Source organism: Trachypithecus francoisi, unplaced genomic scaffold (assembly GCF_009764315.1).
Source record: "Trachypithecus francoisi isolate TF-2019V2 unplaced genomic scaffold, Tfra_2.0 Lachesis_group9, whole genome shotgun sequence".
Lineage (NCBI taxonomy): Eukaryota > Metazoa > Chordata > Mammalia > Primates > Cercopithecidae > Trachypithecus > Trachypithecus francoisi.
Window position 1 is genome coordinate 40,719,622 of NW_022681474.1, and position 21,018 is coordinate 40,740,639.

At 38.8% G+C, this 21,018-nt stretch overlaps 1 protein-coding gene and 1 long non-coding RNA gene across 5 annotated transcripts in view; one reads left to right on the top strand and one right to left on the bottom strand.

Moving 5' to 3' along the window:
• LRMDA (leucine rich melanocyte differentiation associated) overlaps positions 1 to 21,018 on the top strand; it is a 1,134,568-nt gene that overhangs the window by 1,003,112 nt on the left and 110,438 nt on the right. The window lies entirely within an intron of this gene.
• LOC117082757 lies at positions 3,224 to 7,459 on the bottom strand. 2 transcript variants are annotated; one of them, XR_004436760.1, is made up of 5 exons: positions 7,280 to 7,459; positions 6,814 to 6,913; positions 5,368 to 5,532; positions 3,781 to 4,380; positions 3,224 to 3,455 (listed from the first exon to the last, which is right to left on the bottom strand). It is a non-coding gene; the product is annotated as an uncharacterized LOC117082757 (long non-coding RNA). The 2 variants fall into 2 exon arrangements; XR_004436761.1 differs by lacking the exon at positions 3,781 to 4,380.

A 21,018-nucleotide genomic window follows, 5' to 3' on the forward strand; every position in this document is an offset into this window, starting at 1 on the left:
CAAAGGAAGATTGCTGTCTCCCAGTCCAGTGCAGCTGAATTGAGTGATCTGGCTGAGGTGGCAGTGGGGCCTGTGTTCCTGCTCACAGGTATCTGTGTTGATGGGCACCCCTGCCTGGAGCTGCCAGCTGCTTGGATCTCTTATTCTTTTATTTCCATCCCGTCTCCCTGTTTTCTGTCACTGTGTCATGTCAAATCATTGTCAGGTGGCAGACACCACACCCCCCAAGTACAAAGGTATCAGGTTTCAGGACACAGGCTGAAATGAATATAATAATGGGAGCCAGAACGAGGCACAGGCCACTTAGCAGGCAAGGAAACAGCTAATAAGTGTTGTTAGTGGTTTCCATGGGGAGGACCTGGCATGCATTTCCTGGACAGGCAGGTGGAGCACGGCCTGTCCTGGGGTCCAGCTGCAGACAGGCTTGTGCGATTAGTATTGATGCCTGTCACTTTGTGGCTGCCAAGCTGTTGATTCTGTGAAAGACCAAAGACTCTGGTTATCTGGTAATCAACACTGCTCTCAGGAACGCACTGGGGAAACAGAAATAGGCTTTCCTGAGTATTGACTGAAGCCATGGATCATGTTGCTGGTTTGTGTTTTCCTCTAGCCCCAGCCCTGAGATTGCTCCAGCCTGTTCTTCACCTGCAGCACCAGGTAGCTGTTCTCATTTGTCATGGGATCAAATTCTCACCCTCTTAGAGTGAGCCCATCCAAACGCCCTGACCCAGCTGAACACTGATGTAACAAGGGTAACTTGGGGGACAGCATAGGAAATAAGAATGCATTTGCATGTCAGTGTGGAAATTCAATCCCTCACCTTTGACAAATTCGCAAATCCAAATGCATGGTTGACGCTTAGGCTTATTATTATCCCACTCCACCTCACCTTTGCTGTTTTTAAGGCTCTTTAAAAATATAAACATTAAAATCCAAAAGAATTAGTAACAGAAGAATAAAAAAGATAATTCGTTTTTGTCTCCTAATTCATTTTCTTGGTAACTGTTGCCTTCTCATATCCTTTTCTTTCTTTCCTTCTTTTATATTCCAGAACTTCAATATCTTATTTTTCCAAAGCATCAATGTCCTGATTATAGTGAACCTTCAACAGACATCTCCTCCTGCCCATGGAAAATGAGTTCTGACTTTTCTTGGGTTTTGTTAAGTTTTAATATCTTTTTTTTCTCTCTCTCTAACTCTTATTCACTCTCTCTCTCTCTCTTTACCTTTCTTACTTTCTCTCCCCTCCTATCTCTTTACTCCCTCTTTCTCCCCCCTTTTGCTCCCACTCCCTTTCCCAAAGCTAGAAAAAGCTGAAACATTATTGCTTCTTTATTTCTTACGTAAGGAGCAACGTGAACTGAGGTTACACAGAATATGTCACAAACTGCATATCACCACTTAGCTAACCCATTGATCCACCCACTTACCTACCCACCCATCAATTCATCCATCCAGTCATCCATCCACCCATCCATCTGTCCATCCATCCAATAAGTGACACTGAGCATTTACCATTGGCCAGGCTCTGGCAAGATGCTCAGGATACAACAATAAATGAGCTTTCCATCCTTAAAGAGCTCACCATCTAGAAGAAGACAACCAGTGCTGGGTGGTAAGTGATCTGTGATACATGGTGTGGATATATGTGTGTGTGAATGTGTATACCTACTGTACACGCACACACTGCCACCCAACCGTTAAGTGTCTGCTTGGCTTTTGAGTTGTATTCATTTGTAGATAAATCAAACAACTCTTCATTCATGCCAGTAGCCAGGCACTGTTTCAGGAGTTGGGTTTACAGAGGTAACTAAGACATAGACCCTTCTTATTCTTAAGTTTCTCATGAAACACAGCCTGGATTATCCTTCCCTCCCACCCCGCCATGTTTCTGCCCCATAAGCTAGTCCATTCTCTGGTAATCTACTTAATTTTATAGATTAACTAAGAATAATCTATGTGACATAGTCCTTCCAAGTACTTAAGGAAGGGAAGGTACCATTGAATATATCACCTGCAAAGGAACTGAGAGATTATCGGCCCAAGCACATCTCTTTGTGAATGAGAACACTGAGGCTCTGGAGGAGGTGAAGTGCCTTCTCCAGGCCACACAGAAAGGCATTGGCAGAACTATAACTTGGCCTTGCCAGTATGTGGCCTTTCAGTCCTTCCCGATGTTCTCACCCTAAATTTCTCTTTCATGAGGCCCCAGAAGCTGCGTAGATTCACTCAGGCCATCACTCAGAGGCTGATGCAGTCATCTGAGGCCATGGCATGTTACCTCTCAGAGCAGGAGGGAGAGGCTTCCCTCCGGGGAGGAGGCTGAGAAGGCCACCCATGACTCTGAATCAAGAGTGGTCTTATAAGTCAAGCACTTTGTCTTCCTGCTCTTTAGAGAGGCTAAAACAAGAAATAACCAAAAGGAGACGTAATGCCCAGGTCAGCAACTGATTACATTTTTGATGTCACACCGCCTTCTGGGTTGGGAGAGGTTGAAAGACTTCGTAGACATCACCCCTGCTCATCTTATCCTTGGTGAATACTCTTCACACAAATGTCCCAAGTGCCATGCTCACAGGGGATTGGTGCTTGGGTCATCAGTACCTTAGGCCACAGCCGTTCTCAGAAGACATTATCCAGAAGCAAAAAGCCATTATCCAGAAGCAAAGTTCAGGAATGAAGATTTCTCTCACAGGTCCTGCTAACACTCATCTTTCTGGCAAAGGATAATGATAAAAAGACCAAACAGATGACAAAAAGAAAGCCTACCTTCTAGATGGATTGTGACTCTTTGGGAGAAACTGGGCTGAAGCAAAATGCTTCAACTTCTGGGATATTGGTTATATCCTCAGTTTTTACTTTAAATCTGTTGCTCCAGAAATAAAAGGATGCTAGGCTTTAGTTATATGAAAACATGGTATCGGTTCTGTATGCTGAGGAGCCGGAGATGGGTTGAGAGCCCAGCTCTGTGGTGATGGACCTTGGAACCATGTCTCTGATGTTCTCATGTGAGAAGCAGATGAGTAGAGGTTGGTGGTAGAGTTAGTGAAATAGAGGCTGGCTCCCACTTCCCACAGTGCTCAAGGACAAATGTGGAGTATATTAGTAAATGCAGAGTCATTAATAATCTCTGTGAGTGAAAAATAAGTGTGTGAAGAAAAGACTCTGTTGTCATTGGGTTGTAAAGGGTGAAAGGGTGGAAAATGAAACCAGGCTTGTGTTCCCCTCCTAGGATGGCTGTGATGACCCAGGCCACTTGGGGTTCCACAGGAGCCCTGTGGAATGTGGGCTGGGCCACCTGCAGGTCAGGCTCTTCGTGCTGCTGCCCTCACCTTCTCTACGGGTTTCAAAGTGAACCCTTGTGCAGGGAGGTGTGGCACTCCCTGTGCCTTTGCTTCTCCAGCTGCTGAGTGATGGTGACAAGATGCTGGCTTTGGAGCAGGCGCAGCAGGTTCCTGTGGGGAGAACATCGGTGCTCAGGGAAGGGTAATCCACCCCTGCTCTTCACACCCAGACAGACACTCACAGTTTCCAGGGATATATAGGGACATTTCTAAATCTGTCTTGGACGTCTATTCACTTTATCTTTAGCCATGGAATGCTGACAAATATTCAATACGGTTGAGTGACCTTCTATAGGTCAGAGCGGGCTACGTTCTGGCTGAGTTTAGAAAACTCATAAATCTGGCCAAGCCTTCGATTTGTCAGGTGGATGGGGCTTTGTTAGGGGAGACTGCAGCCAGAGCCAGTGGGGCCTACCTTCCTTCTCCCTCCACCTACCTGAGCTGCCTGAAACAGGACTTCTCTGGTTTGTGAACACATTTTCTCCTCTTGGTGTGCAGAGCTTTTGGTTCCAGCCCTGTCAGATAGTGATAGCACAGACCCAGTGGTGTTTTAATCATAGCAATGGGCTCATTGCTTTGAACTTGCCTAGTCTAAAAAAGTGAATAAATAAAACAGGACCAGCAAGAACAGCTGGAAGAAACAGAAGGAACTTGAGTTTGAAAAGTTGGACATAGCGACGGATCCAGGCTCAGCTGGTCTCATTCCTCTGCCTGAACAGCTTAGCAGACCAGATAACAGAGAATCCTTTTGCAGCTGTTTTTCTTCAAGTCAGAGAATTTTAGCGCCACAAAGGAAACTGGAGATTATCTTTACAGATGAAGAAACTGATGTCCAAAGAAATTTTCCAAGGTTAAAGAGATATTTGTTGCCAGAGCCAAGATAAGAGCACAGCTTCTTCCAACACTTTAATTTTATTGTTTTATTTTGTTTGTTTTCCTTTCAATTAGACCACTGGGAAATGTTTATTGAGGACCTACTGTGCTCACAGTTCTGGGCAGCCTTCTCTGGGTAAATCCTGAATTCAGGTGTGTACTTCTGGTGAGGAAAACAGTAAACAAGAGTAAAATAAGACAGGCAGGCAAAAGAAGACAATGCTCAGAATCCAGTGACATTCATACCAAGGCTTAAAGTGCAACAGACAATGTGACAGCAAAGGAACCAGGAAAACCTTTCCGGAAAGAGCCCTGGGAAAGGCAGAATGGGTGCGTTCTCCACCTCTCCTCACCTGCCTTGGGATGCTCATTTGATTGAATTTGTAACAAACAAGTCCTTTGGATCAGTCCTGCTTCTTCCACCAAACTAAGGGATGGTAGTCATTGCTAAAGCTTCCTCTGAGCCAGTCCTCCGCCAAGTGGCTTTACCTGCTTATTTTATTTGGTCCTCATAACAACCATAAGGTAGGTTGTATCACAGATTTTCAGATGAGGAAACTGAAGAGCAGGGAAGCTAGTGACTTATCCCAAGTCATCCACCTAGTCAGAGGCAACTCTCTGTTACTGATGGGGCTTCACTTCCCCTTAGTGTGAAACAGAGGTGTCCTTGAGATCACATGTGCCCAAAGACATTATCAAAACACAGACGTGTGGTGAGGCAGGAAGCCTGAGAACCCTTGGCATCTGTGCTCTTCACACGTAGAAGGAAGAATCTCATTGCTTGGACATGGGGGGATATAAGCAACGGGTCAGGGCCCAGCAGCACACTGGATTGAGCTCCAGAAGGCTCAGAGGACCCTCATCAAAGGCTCTGTGTGTGGTTTATGGTTCGTTGAGCTTTACGACCCCAAAGAATCCATTATTTGTTTTCTTTATAGCAGGCCTCAAACACTGGGCTTTGCTTATTCTTTAAACTTACAATGCTCATTGCATGACAGAATTATTTTTCATTTCTCTCTTTCTTTCAGAGCCTTGGAATCCCATTAGGAAATTTCTAGGACAAGCATTTGGGGGAGATACTAGTACTCAGGTTGGGCATCTGGGAGAGATAGACAAGCTCTTATTACAGCATGGAGGATGGGGAGATTACCTGGCCAAGTATCATTTCAGGTTGTGGCAGAAAGAGATTAGCTCCAATTTATCGCCGCTCACATTTTCCTCTTTTTCCCCGTTTTCTGAGTGTCATGGAAATGATATTTGTGCATCCCAGGGGCCTCTCACAGTGGTGTCAGTTTAGAGATCTTCCCAGATACATCTAAATGTGGACATAAAATGTAATGGGAAGAAATTGAAAAAATATCTGTTTCTTGATTCTTTATTACTGTGGAGTTAAGAAAGCTATTTCTCATGCTGTTTCATAAATTTGAATCCAAATGTATATGTTAATGTGTATTCAGATGGCTTTTGGATGACTCAAACATTCAGACTTTTTAAATGAAGTTTGTCAAATTTCTGGCAATTTAGAGATATATGTTTAGACAATGTATATGGCATACCTGCCATATGTACATACACCGTGTTGTCAAAATTGAGCCTAAGTGAACTATGATGAAAATTTAAAATAAGTAAGCTTATGATGAATACTCAGTAGTTGAACTCAGTATTTGATTTGGAAAATATAAACATGAGTGAAATTAATTTTTGGCTGCTTACTCCATTAATATTTTACCTAAATTAAATTTGAATCTAACAAAGACAAACATACACATTTCTCTCCAGGTCTATTATTATCTCTGTGACACAAAAGCATACAGGGAGATTCCAGACTCTAAAATAAATGCAGTAGCAAGCCCCAAAGGGCATTTTTTTTTTTTTTTTAAATTTCAGGAAAGGTTTTATGAGGCAGGAATGCTCAAAGATATATCTGTGACATTTAAATATCTATTATCAGCTTGTTTCCTAATATTGCCATTACTTTTGCTAATTAGGGCCAATTACTTAATGTTTGCCTGGGTTGTGGTTGGGTTGAGGGTGCATGGTGGTTCATGTACAATCTGTTCTTCTGATTCAAAAACACCATTCTCTCCTTGTACTGCTCGATCCTTAGCAGGGAGAGGGCCCAGCTACAAGATATGCCTAAACTAACACAAAGGAAAGGTATTGTCTCTGAAGTTTAGAAAGAATTCAGTGAGCTCCTAACTTCACTCAAGTGAGTGTGAATCACAGGACCAAGCTGTCTGAGCGATCACAGGATTGGACAAGAAGGTCAGGAGTGCTCCTTGATCCTCACTGCTGGCTACAGGCTCCCAAAGTGCCACTGCACCTGCACCCAGTGCTTCTGAGAGGTGCCAGCAGAGATGGATGGTAACAGTGGTAGTCCTCTGTGCTGAATGCAGAGGTATGGGTGGGGGAATATCTTTTGGGGTTTCCCTCTAAATATTGTCATTATCTGAAATCTCAGAAACAGAAGAACAGCTAGCATCATGTCTTCTGAACCAATGCTGGTCAAAAAGGTTCTTTACGGCAGAGTTTTTCGAACTGTAGGGTATAGAGCGACCCCTTGGAGAAGTCTTTAAAAATCTTACCCATCACTTACCAGAACTTCTGATTCCCAAGGTTGGGAGTAAAGTGTAGGAGTTCATCTCACTCTTGGCGGCATCTCATGAGCTACATTCCTCAAGCTTAAGTAATTGACACTGTACATAGATCGTTACGTTAAAGATACAAGAGCGATTAAGAATCCAGTATAATCTGTAAGTCAGTGATACCAAGGGTATGGGAGGCAGTGAGGGCAAAGAGAGTGGTACAGTCTGGGAAAGCCTCTCGAAAGGTTTGGAACTTGAGTAAAGCTCATTGGCCATGTAAGATTTAGATAATATCAGCCAATAGTGATGGGATGAGTCCTGTCATTTGTGGACAAATTGACTAAACAATCACAATGCATATAACTTCAAATGGCCAAATAAATAATCTTCATAGTCATGGTTCAGGGTGGGTAAAATATTGAGGGTATTACTTCTTACCCCAAAATGGCCTCCATTTCCCTGACACCCCATCCAGACCTGAAGTAAGGTCAGCCCTCTTTTAGTTTCGCTGAGTTCAGTAGAACTGTCTGTAACTGGCTTTGTAACTGATCTTGGACAAGGCAATTAACTTTACTTAGTCTGATTTCCCTCGTTTGTACAATGGGAGGGTTGTGGTGGATGATTTCAGATCCCTTTCACTCTAGCATTCCATTTGACCCAGTTAAATGCTTCTCATTATTACATGACTGGAAGTAGGCCAGGTCAAATGATGCCCCTTCAAGCAGAACCATCAGATCCGGCTGTACACGGTAAAGATGGATATTAGACTGCTCAACTTATCATCATTAGTCCTGTAGTCTCAGAATGGGAATGCACTGTAGTTCATATCTGTCATAGTTAGTATTTGGAAGTCTCAAAGCTGGTGAGATTATTCACATATTTATTCCTGTGTACCGCATATGCCACCCCACGTCTCCCCTTCATCATGTGTCTATGACAATATATTGAACAGAAAATCTCCATCAGCTGACTCTGACAGAGTGTATTATTTACAGTGGTGTCAGAATGTGCTGCTTATAATTGACTGGGCTCATAATAAACCAACCTAAGAATCTTTTCTTTTCATATTCCTTCTTACTGGTAAATCTGCTTGCATTCCTTCTTTCCATCAACACCTTTTTCATTATTTACAGAGGAGGGAACACACACCAGATGGTGCATGAGTAATATTGTAGGGTGACTCTTTCATCTTGGGAAGGCCTCTCTCTCTCTCTTCTCTCTCCTTCTCTCTGACTTAGGATTTTGCTGTGGTAATTAAGGGTGAGAGAAATCAAGTCAATTGGACTTAGTTTCTAAAGCAAACAGAATACCCTTCTCCATTTCTCTCAGCTTCAGGAGACAATGTGGGGTAACACTAATAGTTGCCTGGGCAATTTCATTTTTTATGCTCATGTTTTCACTTACTACCTGTGAAACCGCGAGAAAATTACCGACCCTCTATGTGTCACGGTTGTGTCATCTGTAAAATGGGGATACTGATAGTATCTAACTCATAGGAATGTTGGGACTGTTAAACAAATAATGCATATAAAGGGCTAAACCCAAACTAAGAACAACAACAAGTACACCTAGGCCAAAGCACACACAAAGTATGGTCTTTCATGTTCCCCATTCATCAGTAGAGAGTCCCCTATAATGTTCTGTAGCAGAATGTGTTTGGAATTACACAGGGGAAGTGGCAGCCTTTCCAGCCCCCATCCAGCAGGATGTGGATGTGCAAGGCTGTGCCTGCCACTCCTCTCCCCGGCTGTGTACCTTCTCCTGTTCTTCTTTCAAAGACTCATTACACTTGGCATACACATGAGATTCTTACCTAGCCTGAGGAAGATTTTCCGTTTTTATTTTGTGGCTCCAGTAATCATAGGTATTAAGCATTACTGCCTCTCCTAGACTAACCTGCAAAAGCCAGAGGCTGGGTTTCTGTGGCACTGTGCTCACTGAAGCAGTATTTTCGTAGTCATAGCAGCCACCTCCCATCTGCCACCTAGTCTCTCTTCCTGGAATGTCCAGAAACACTTTGATGTATTATTCCCAAATTTAAATGGATAAAGTTTGTTCATAGAAAGGACTAATTTTGATGAGCATTTCTTTTTAATTTAATTGCTCTGATGAAAAGTCTAATAATCATGTAATTCTTAAAGATTAGTGTAAGGTTATTGCCCTGAAAATATGTCTAGTTTGGCACACAGGGTAGATACGTGATTATTGCTACCCCTTGGTTTTATGCAAGAAAATTATCATTATCCATCAAAGCAAAAATGTTTAGTAGAATGAATTAACTGAAGGAAAAAATGCCTGAACATGGGGTCCTGTGACTGAGATTGATGGAACACTTATCATATGGCTTTAATCCCAGGCATTTACATATTTTCTCATAACCTTGCTTCCCCTCTCAGAGGTTTAGGTTCTTACCTTAAAATGAAAAGGTAAAACTAAATCATAGGCTAGATGTGGTGGCTTACACCTATAATCCTAGCACTTTGGGAGGCTTAGGTGGAAGATTGCTTGAGTCCAGGAGTTCAAGACCAGCCTGGGCAACATAGTGAGACCCTGTCTCTACAAATAAAAAATAAAAAATTATCTGGGTGTGGTGACGTGTGCCTATGGTCCCAGCTACTCAGGAGGCTGGGGTTAGAAGATTGCTTGAGTGGGGAGGTGAAGGCTGCAGTGAGCTGTGATCACACCACTGCACTGGGTGGAGTCACAGAGTGAGACCCTGTCTCAAAAAACCCTTATAAAAACCAATACCTAACTCATATGTATAGTCAAGTATTTTATCTTAAAAATCAGTTGATTGGTCTTTTTAGGGGTGCATAGAAATATTTATTTGCTGAGCTTCTGCGACAAGTCTCAGGTAATGAATAAACTCTGGTGTTCAGTTATCTTCTAACATTTTAATTTCTGAGGGAAGAGGCAATCATTCTGCCATTTGTGTGATGTCTTTTTCTTTATTTGGATGGGCATAAGTGAAGATTTACTCCACCTAGGTCTCAAAAAATTGTTCAATTTTAGGGTATGCAAAAACGTAATGGTGGACTAATCTTACATCTTGATTTAACTGATGAGGAAAGTGAGGCAAAAACATGGCCAAGGATGAATTAGCTATGGAGTCAGGAATAAGACTGGGGCGCCTTCATTCCTAGTACAGTGTTTCTTCACCTGTACCTCCTAGAATCATGAAAGCCATCAGGTACCTGGTACCTGAACTTAGATCAAACAGCCTTCAGACAAACAGATGTGTACAGTTTCAAACGCAAGACCCAGCATGCACATATTTGTTTGACTTAAGGGGCTTTCTGTTTTGCATTCTCTTGCAAGTGCTGTTTTCCAAAATGCTTGCAGTTTAAGTTGGGTAACAGCCATCCTTCCATTGACCGATCATCCACTACCTTAACTCCACCATCACATCTTTGAGATAATCCAAGCTAGAGTTTGGCTGTCATCTAGAATTCACAGTTTTAGTTTAGCACTTTGCTGACTAGAACTTTGCTGATTAGATAATGGTAGTTAGCTTTCTGAGACTCTGGGATGGCAAGCACATGGGCCATGATAATTGTAGTAGCTAGTGTTATATTGAGAAAAACTAAGGGGTCTCACCAGGTGAAACCATCTTTAATGTCACTTTGCTAGCTATCAGTACAGCATAGTGTAGAGTTTAAAGTGCTTTATCCACATTTATGTTTCAACCACAGCCTTGCTCCCTCTAGACGTGGCAGGCGAGATTTTTCATTTGCCTATCACCACCAGCTATATAGATTTTAACTTACCATGGTTTGTAAGGTTATATTTTGGCATTTTAGAAGCTGTCCTCATTGGATGCCAGAATATTTGAAATCTTTTGGAATAAACAAGTAATTGGTTCTGTGTGAGCTTATGAATTAAAATTAACTTAATATTACCCTTTTGAGTTTATATTGGTTTCTTCTCCTGGTTTTTATTTTATTAAGCACCTTTCTAAGTCCTGGTAAGGATGGGTGTATGGACAAGGAAACCTTCTACTTGGATGAAAGAAAGTCCCACGGAAGGCTGAGTGGATGAGTGCCGACTCACCTTGGTATTCAACATGAGTGCAGAATGGATAGGTCTTCACTTCTCAGGCCTCTGCTTCCCATTCTACAAAACCAAAGCTTTGTTCAGCTATTCCCTGGGTGGGGTGTTTGCCTTTCCTCTGAGAAAACAAGCTGGCGTTATAGAAAAGAGAGTTGAGGGGTGCGGTTTTCCTCTGGCGTAGGTCACTTTCATCTAATCTAAACCTCACAGAAATCCTCTGCTGATTCAGAGGACAATGACTTTGATCTCTTTTATTTCAAGGCCTTGCCCAGGCTCAGCCCAGCAAATGAGTACACAGTGCTTGATCAGAACACAGCTGAAAGAAGAGGTGTTGTTCAATGGGGATCACAAAAGCTACGGTAGAAATGGGTAACAGGAGCTGGGCTTGAGCCCTGGTCTGACTTCAGTGTGGATGTGGAAAGGTGACTATTCTCAAGAGCCAACAGAATTTGATACTGGGTTCAAATCTCAATTTTGTTTTAAAAGTGCATCAGTAACTTGTAGCTCATTTGACAGCCTGCAGCCCAGCTTGTTTAGAAATCCCTTCTATTCTCTCTGGTACTCCAGGTCCCAAATAATCTATTCTGATGGTATGGTTACACATCTAGTCAAGCACAGACTTAGGTTGTTCTCAACTCAGAACTCACCCTATCACATGTTGAAGGAGAATGCAAGAGCCTGTTAAAGACACTGGAACCCAAGATGGTGAATAATATTAACCAAAGGCCAAACTCTCTAAAATGCGTAGGCCAGGAAGAAGGACAAGGGGGAAAAAAGTTTGGATCAGTATGTGTATGTGTGTGTGTATCTGTATGTGTACTATATGTGTGTGTATACATATTTGCATATATTTGTAATATGTAAAAATTATATCATAATAGTATTCATGTACGTATATACATATATGTTCATGTATACACACATAAGTATATTTATATCCAGATATACTTATGTTCATATGTGTATATAAGTATTCCCACTGTATGTGCATGTATAGTGTGCCTATGAAGGACAAAGCATGGTGCAAAGCACTATGGGGAATACTTGGTAGATTAAGACACAGGTCTTCTTCTCAAGGATCTAGAGGGCATGTGGTGATTAAAAGCCATTAACTGTTCCAGGAATGCCTACCCTTCTCCATAATCTGGTAGCTGATATAGGATAATTTGCCCTCGGATTTTGTGAATAATCAGCAGAAGGCTGGTATCACAACACTTGCTGTGGTCAGTTTCTCTCCTCTCTCCTGAAAGGCAGTGATCACATTTTCTAGTTGTACTGCCTGCTTTTAGAAAAGGTCTCTGCTGCTATCCAACCAGCACAGTCCCTCTTTGCTTCAGGGTCTTGGCAAGAGCAGGTTCTGATTCTGAAGCATTAACATTCTTCAGGGCTCTGACTCCCCTCAGAGGTCTGCTTGCTTCTGACCCTGCAGATGCAGGTCATCACGGATGTTTATTTGTCTGTTACCTAAACTCAGGACACATGCACAGCAGTAAATTCTTCATTTGCCAGAGTTAATCACAGCCATGCTACAGCTTATATCATTCCCACTGTCCATTGGGAAAGCCTTGAAAATATAGATGGGATTTGTTCTCCAGGAAATAAGTTCAACAAACCAGATTGGTGAGACTACACAGAGGGAGAGGTTTGAGTTGGAGTCCCTCCTTGGATAATATCTTATTCCATTCCTGCCAAGGATCAAATTTAAGACTTGCTGCATTCCAAAAAATAGACTAGTGACAACTTGGAGTGGAGGGAAACAAGAAAAGGTTTTGTTTGTTTGCTTTTTCATTAAACATTTTTAAAAATTAAAAAGTCATGGAGGAAAATGTAATGTTACTCGTGCTTTCCCAACTCAACTGAATATGAAAAAGTGCTAACGTTTTGTCATACTGACTTCAGATTATTTTTATTATTAAGAAATAAAATATTTAGAAATAATTGAAGTCCCTCACATTCCTGTCCCTAGTCCCAGCTTCCCCGAAGCAAATATTGTCATGCATTTGGTGTGTAGCTAGTCCCTTTTTATCCTTTTATTGCATAAATATGTATACAGTTATAAACAGTATAGGGCATTGTTTTAGTATTTTTAAAAATTATTATCATAGTATTATACTATACCTTTTGACAATGTGTTTTTATTTTATCAACATTGTGTTTTTGAGAATTATCTGTGTTGAGGTATATACATTGCATTCACTCATTTTAACTGCTGTACAGTACTCCATCATATAGATTTGATGCAGTTTATTCATTCCTACACAGATGATCCCAAATTTTTGCTATTGTGAGCAAAGCTGCAATGCACACCCATATGTCGTCAACCCTCCATATACATGGTTTTTCATCTGTGGATTAAACTGTGGATTGAACATATTTGAAAAATCAAAATAATTGTGTCTGTACTGAACATGAAGCAGACTTATTTTCTTGTCATTATTCCCTAACAATGAGTTCTACAGATATCTTTTATATCAAGATTACTAATCATGCTGCTTTTTCTTCTAAATTTAATTTTTTCTTAATATTTTGTAACCATGTTTATGTGTTTCTCATAAAGGTGTTTCATTAGTCAAGTTAAGCTAGTAACTAGTACTTCCAAAATCTAGTAGGTTAACACAACAAAAGTCTTATACAAAGTGAGCTATGTAATTGTGTGATTCCTGCAGTCCACTCGGTGACTCACAGATCCAGGTTTTCATCTCAAGAAAAGGCAAGTTGGAGCTGCCACATTGCATGTAAAACTTTCACCCGCTTACTTATGCTTTGGCTGGGAAGTGGCACATGTTAATTCCACTCAGAGCCCTTTGGGCAGACTTGCCTTGCGGTATTTCTAGGTACAGAGTGGTCTTTTTTTTTTTTTTTTCCTGAGCCAGGACCGAAACTCCAAAGCCCTTGCTCTTTTTTTTTTTTTTTTTTTTTTATTATACTTTAAGTTCTAGGGTACATGTGCGCACACACGTATGTTTCTTACGGCACTATTCACAATAGCAAAGACTTGGAATCAACCCAAATGTCCGTCAGTGACAGACTGGATTAAGAAAATGTGGCACATATACACTGTGGAATACTATGCAGAGTGGTCTTTATTTATTACGCTGAGCTGAGTCGGTGTGTGCCTTTAGTGGGAGAATTTAGGGTTTTCCTTAGTTATGGAAAAGTTCTCTATTGTTAGCTATTTAAATTGCTTCCCAGTATTCCTGCTGTGGCCTAAATTCTGGAAATCATATTCAGTATATGTTGAATACTCCAAATTACTTAATTTCTCTCTTTTTTTTAACCTTATTATGTCTCAGTGCTGCACTCAGAATTATTTCCTCACTACTGCCTTCCAGTTCACTAGTGTTCTCTTTAACCGCAGAAACTCTTGTGTTAATTTCATCTATAGAGTTTTGAAATTTCAATTATATTATTTCTGTCTTCTAGTTGATTCTGTCTTCTATATTGATTATTTTATTAGTTGTTTTTCTCATTTTATATCTATTAGTTTACATAATGCTTTCTTATTCAAAAGGATATTATCTTTTACTTTAAGTATTTTTTAAGGTTTTCCAGAGACAATTATGTGTATTTTATTTTTTCTGTAGTCAAATTTTCCTCTGATTGTTGAGTTTTGTGGATATCTTCTTGGTTCTGTTTTTCCTTATTGGTTTTGAATTTTAGGTTGCTTGCTCATCTAGAGTGAAAACTATTTTTAAAAATAAACCTTTAAATATCCATCATGTTTTGCAGATTTTCAGTAGCTTCCATGTGGCTCCCTTGAGAATCTCAGGCCAGAAACAAGTTCTATGTTAGTGGACTGAGATTCCTGACTCAAAGTCGTATTGGGGATATTGCAGATCCAGTACTTAGCAGCTTGACACAAATCTGATCTGTGTGATTTGCTCTGTTCATTCCTGTCTCACATGTACATGGTGATACAGTTCACAGCCTTAGGTTTTTCTTGTTTTACCCATTCAGGTTGGAGACCCTGTGAGTTTTATGCTGTGAGTCAGGCTTCCGGCCCTAATTCAGTGTTCAGTGACAGCCTTCTCTTTGCCTTTGTCTGTTTCTAACCTAGAGTTCAATAACCCCATGATTCCAGCATTTTTTTCCTTGATGTCTGTTTCAGTACTTTTCCAGTGTGTAAGAAATATTCGTCTTGTATTGGTTATAGATACAACTTTTAATTTTTAAAATTTCGGCTAGAATTGCTTTTTGTGGTATAGCAAAGAAAAGGTATTGAATGTGTAAGTTTACAATGTTATCTTGGCTAGAAATCTTATACATTTATTTTAAAGAGTTTATTTTGATAGTAAAAGAATAGATGTTATTTAACATATTAAAAAGCATATAGAAAATATTTAAGTAACCCAAAATATAACTGCATAAAATAATTACAGTTAAAATGTCAGTGTGTTGTCATCTATATTTTGCTTTTCACTAAATAGAATTCATACTATATATTTAGTTTTATATCCTTCTCTTTTATACCAGCCATTATAGGGTGGATTTACCATGCCATAAAATAATCTTCAAAAGCAATTTTTTTAACAGCTCCTTAATGTCCCAACATATGGAGGTACTATAAAAACATAAATCATCCAAATTTTTAATATCTCTCTTAGCATAAATTAACAAGTAATTACTTAGTAAAAGAGTATGAATATTTTTAAGGCACTTGATACATAATGAAACATTTCGATCCAAATATGCTATTTCCAATTTACATTCCAATGGTAGCATAATCATTCTCTAGCCAGTACTAGGTATTTTCTCTCCAACTTTACCAGTTGGATAGATGAAAAATGCTGTCTGTTGACATGTTAGTGCTCTGAAATATTCCTATATCTCTTTTGATATTATTTCTTAAATTCTAAGTCTTTAGTTGTATTTTTTTCTAAATAAGACTCTAGGTTCCTCTCCTTTTCTGGTTTTCCCAGAGAGCCTGTTTTAATATTTTCCACTTTTCATGATTTTTGCTTACATGCGTTTTTTTTTTTTTTTTAGCCTTTTGTTGTGCAAGCACTCTTATTTTATGACTCCTTAAGCTGATTGTTTAATTAATTAATTTTAGTTATCTCCTGTCAATTCACAGGCTTACATGCTTTGTTAACTTCTGAGTCTATATTCTGTAAATCTTGATATGAATTTGCTTATTTTCATTTATTTCCAAAGTAGGTATAATTGATATTTATTTACTTTGTGATCTAATGTTTATTGAGGAAATCTCCAGATTTATTTCATTTTTTAACTTAAATTTCTGACATTATAGTTTTATTAAACTGAAGTTTGAGAATACAGTTTTTTTTCTTTCAAGAACTTTATCAAACATTCTAAATGAATTGACACATTTTAAAATGCCTCAGGGGTATTTGAAAAGAACTTATATTTTCTTTTTGAAGGGTATAAGGAAATATATGTATATATAAAAGTTTATGTATTTATTTATAATTATGTTATTCAAAGATTTCATTCCTTTTAATATTTGTTTAATCTGTCAGAGGCTGACAATTGTATAATATGTTTCAACTCTTCATTTCTGGTAGTTTTTGCTAAATAGATTTTGGTGTTTGATGAATATATTATATGTGTCATAAGTTATATGTCCTTTATATCTTCATTGCAGAGGATTCTTTTTCTCAGCACAAAATATTATCTTCTTTTTCCAGATATTGCTTTCTGCCTTGTATGTTGTTGCTATCACTGTTTTTTGCAAGACCTTCTCATATTCTATTATTTCAATTTTAAAACCATTTTTTACATTTTATTTAAATGTTTTTGGTGATCTGTATGTATTTGATTTTGTAACACCTATTAGGAAAACTTAAGGCATTTACATCTGTTGCTATAGCATATATTTGGGCTTAATTTTATAACTTTGTTTAATGCTTTCTTGCTTTTTCCTTTTTATTCTGGGTTTTATGTGTTTTCATCTTATATAGTGGTTTGGAAGATTGAAGTATTTTCATTAATTGTACTAGTGATAATCCTTTTGTTTATAAACTATCTACTAAATCCTATATTCATCTGTCAAATTCAAGAACCAGTTTCTAATGAGAAACCTAAATTATCTGGACTTTTCTTGACTTTCTACTTCTCTGTATTTATCAGTGTTTATTCCTTTTGCCTGGTTTTATGCTATCAACATTTTAAGATAAAATCCAGATTTTTAAAAATATATAACCTTTCCAGACTTTGAATTTAATTTTGTGCCCATGTTACAACAGTTCTTCATATATTTTCCTAAAAAGTTAATTGATTTCAAAGTTCCTTGCCATTTTCTTTATAGTTTAGCTATTGCAGTTTTGATTTCACAGTCTTGAGTTCTTGATTTTTCTTTTTCTTTATTAGTTGACAGACATTCATTTTTCGTGTGCTTTCTCAGGAAGAGAATAAAAATGATTAATGTTTTTATGATTTTAAGCTTAGTAAAATGTCTTCCTGCAACCTTTTTACATGAACAACTTGGACATAAACCTCTTAAGTTATAGACTTTTCTAGTCATTGCTCTGGACAAATCGTTTCATTGTCTTCTGACATTTATTTGATTTTGCAAAGAAGGGTGAGGCCAGCCATATTTTTGCTACTTTAGAGATAAGCTTTCATTCCTCTTTTCATTTTTGTAGGATTTTAAATTTATCATTGAGATTTAAAACACAATAGAACTTCCCTAATATTTCTAGTCACTAAAAAATTTCATTTCATTTGGTTCTCACTAAGCCATTTTACTTAAAGCCTTATAAGCATGTAAAACTTATAAAGTCTTTCTTTCTCTGTGGTAATTTCTATTTTATTAATTCTTTTGTGATAAATTTTCTGTTCCTGCTGCAGTAACACTTCATCTGGATCTAAATTGTCCTCTATGTCTGTCATCTTCTCTTCTATATTTTTCTTCTGAATATTGAGAAATAGTCTTTAAACATTTTTCACATTATTATTTTACATTGTTTCAGTTTTACTTCTGTTTATATTGCCTCAAATATGGACTTTCATTTTACCATTGGATTTTGGGTTTCCTTGGTTAATTTCTTAATCCAGCCAGTTTCCTAATTATCTCTTCATTCATCTGAGAATAATTTTTCCTTTGACACTCTGATTCTCTTTTACAGAGTCTGTTTTATAGAGTTTTTGAGGATAGCAAACAGACGAGTTCTAAATCTTGCTTTTGTCTCATGTAAAAATAAAATTTCAAATATATCCTCCTCATCTGAGTCAACACGGAAGAGCTCCTATTCTAGATGCTATGGTTGTCTTTTTTCGTGGAATCCATAGTGGCAGATGTATACATGTGGTTTTCTATGCTCATTTTTGAATAGGGAATGTTGTGCTCTAAGACCAACAAGCAGGTCCTGTGGCGTGTTCCTTGCTTCTGTGTCACTCTAATTTGATAGGATTCTACTCTTGAAGTTTGAAGTGATGTAACTTAATTTGGGATATCTAGGAAGCATTCTTCTGTGTGTTTCTGATTTGCATTTTTATAGACTTTTATTGACAGCTGGATATTTTGAGCAAGCTAGGGAGCCAGATGGACTTTTCCATTTTCCTTTGAACGGTGCTGCATGTGAAGACTATATTCTTCAGGAAATGCTTCTCCAATGCTTTTTTTTTTTTTGGTGGGGGGTGGAGGGGATGGAGTTTCGCTTTTGTTGCCCTAGTTGGAGCGCAATGGTGTGATCTTGGCTCACCACAGCCTCCGCCTCTTGGGTACAAGTGATTCTCCTGCCTCAACCTCCCGAGTAGCTGGGATTACAGGCATGTGCCACCACACCCAGCTAATTTTGTATTTTTAGTAGAGATGGGATTTCTCCATGTTGGTCAGGCTAGTCTAGAACTCCCGGCCTCAGATTATCTGCCCGCCTTGGCCTCCCAAAGTGCTGGGATTATAGGCATGAGCCACCATGCCTGGCCCGATGTTCTGTCTTTACCCATTTATAATTTTTTCTTCAAAGGAATGACCTATCCCCAAAATCTTCCTATATTTTCTTCATTGCTTGGTTGAGGAAGTATGAAGAGAATTCTAGCCATCTGTGGTTCTGAGGTCACTTGCCAGATGGCTCATCAGCATGGACAGGAAGTAGGTGGCATCTTATGACATGCTTTAAGTCAACTAGATTGCCTATGCCTATGTCCTATGCTCTTACTCTGCTTCTTCAAATACACCTAAGTGTGAGGGAGCATTCAATTTGGATGTAGACAATAATATATGGTAAGAAGCCCTGGGGTCTGGGTCAGGGCCTCAAGGTCCATCTGATTGCAGTGGGGGTGTGGGAAGGCCATGTGGGCTCCAGAACACTTAACTCTCTTTTAAATGAAAGACCTAATCACTCACCTGTTTCTACTGCCCTCAAAATTTTAGAAAATTCTGAAATGGAATAAAATTAAAACTTACCTACTCCAACTCCTTTAACAGGCAGACGGTGTGAAATTTAAGATGGGCACTGAATTAAAAAAAAAAAAAAAGATATCCATCAGGTAAAGGTGAGAACAGAGGATGCAGATGGCTAGAAAGCTGGTACAAAGATGTGAAGTAGAGGGTCTGAAAGAAAGCCAGGAATAGCTGACGTATAGTGGGCTAGCAACAAACTGGAAAGCAGTGTCCAGGAAAGAAGATATTTTTATGTTGGGGTAGGGAGTTTGGATTTAATTAAAGTGTTATTGGAAGGCCCTGGGGGAGGATGGTTTAAAAAGTTAAGTAACCTAATATGATCAGTTAACAGCAAAATGTTTACGTATTTTTTTTATTCACTCATGTACTTGTATATGCTTTCATTCATTAAGTAAACCCATATTTATCAAATAACCACTACATGTGATGGAGTTATATCCTAGGATTCCAAATTCCTAGTATAAGGGGTATTTCTATTATGTCATGCAACATCTCTATCGGACAGTAAACTTTGGTGAACAGGGTCTGGACTTCTATATATTTGAATCTCCTATGACTTAAACAGTCACAGGAGTACCTGACTTGTGGTAGCCCCTAAATAAATATACTTAATATACTAAATAAATATAAGTAATATTCTATAATGTTCACAGAGGTCTCTGAAATAGAAGAATATTGCTAAAACACAGTTAAAGATAGTCATCATTAGCAGTGACCAGGATTTCCTACAGGGCAGAGTTCCATAAAGCTCTTGCAAGGACTGATCAGTGGGTTGGATCCATTGACTCTTTTAATCAGGCTAAATATGCTGTCCCTTCTATGCATATAGTTGCTGGGATTCTACAACGCAGGTACCAGTTTGGCCATGTGGATACGAAAGAGTAAAGATTTGTCTATTGAGTTGACAACTAAGGTGTAATGAAATCTCACGGCTAAAGTGTATATGAATTCAAATAGGAGACAAGCCCTTCACCTCTACTGGGGGTTATATGACATACAGAGTCTTCTCATAACATGTATTCCCAAGACTTTCAACAGGGCAACATCTGTTTTACTTTGAGGGAGCTATGATAAGCATCTGCTTAGAGGAATGATCTGAACAAAACCAGGGCACATTTGTTTGCCATGCTATAGATTATCTAGTCTTACACTGTTTATGAATAAATCATGCAGGATGGATGAACCAGTAACCACAACAGCATGCTTCATCCTACATTTAAGACATTAATTTATGCATTCATATATTTTTCCTGTAGACACTAAAAAATTTATGTTTTAAATAGAAGATCACGTGGATTTTGATGTAGCTCAGCAGTTGGATGTAGATTCCAGAAATTCCTTTATTAAATTAGAGCCCAGTTGGCTGATTAAGGGTTCTAATGTTCATAATTGTACCATTTGATGCATTAAGATAAGTGAGCCAAAGATAAAAATACAATGTTTTATGAGAACATAAAATGCATATCTATGTATGTATTCAATGTTTGTATGAGACATTACATTTAATCCTCAAAACTCATTTCAAAGTTCATGTCATGAACGTTGACAAAAGTTCAGGAACCTCTTAAAGTCACACAGGCAATTAGTAGCAGAGTCTGAACTGAGGATCACATCTTCTCAGTCATAATCGAGTTTTCCTGGCTTACCACAACAACCGTTTCATTGATAAGTTATTTTGAAATCACATTTGGGGGCTATCACTCACCTGTAGTATGAAGCTAAATCTAGAATAACATTCATTTGGAATTCTTTGATCTGTTACACATAAATAGTTCTTAGTATGAATCACGTAGATGGAGGA